The sequence below is a fragment of the Canis lupus genome, chromosome 3, assembly GCF_048164855.1.
Source record: "Canis lupus baileyi chromosome 3, mCanLup2.hap1, whole genome shotgun sequence".
In the NCBI taxonomy this organism is placed as follows: Eukaryota; Metazoa; Chordata; class Mammalia; order Carnivora; family Canidae; genus Canis; species Canis lupus.
In genome coordinates, this window is record NC_132840.1 from 20,894,103 (window position 1) to 20,894,463 (window position 361).

Consider the following 361-nt stretch of genomic DNA (forward strand, 5'->3'; position numbering starts at 1 on the left):
CCTACTCTACTCAGGTGGCTAATTCATACTTTTAATCCCCATGATTTTAAAATTACAGGTGCTGAAGCCCTAGAACCCTGGGGGTGGGCCGGGGTGGGGGATGCTGGGATGGGGTATCCGCTCAGGTCTGCTTCTGGAACGCTGGAACACCTGGCTACATGCTCACTGCTCTGGGTCGATCCCTCTGAGGCAGACCCTGGAAGGAGGCTTTGTTGAAAGTACTTTCTTAGGAAAGTTCCTAACTTTCCTGGGGGGAGGGGAGGGAAGTGGGGCGGGGAGGGAGGAGGAGGAAGTCAGGTGAAGTATCAGGGTCCCACAAAGGGTGACTTCGGTGAGATCCCTCAAGGTGAGCTCCGGGGGC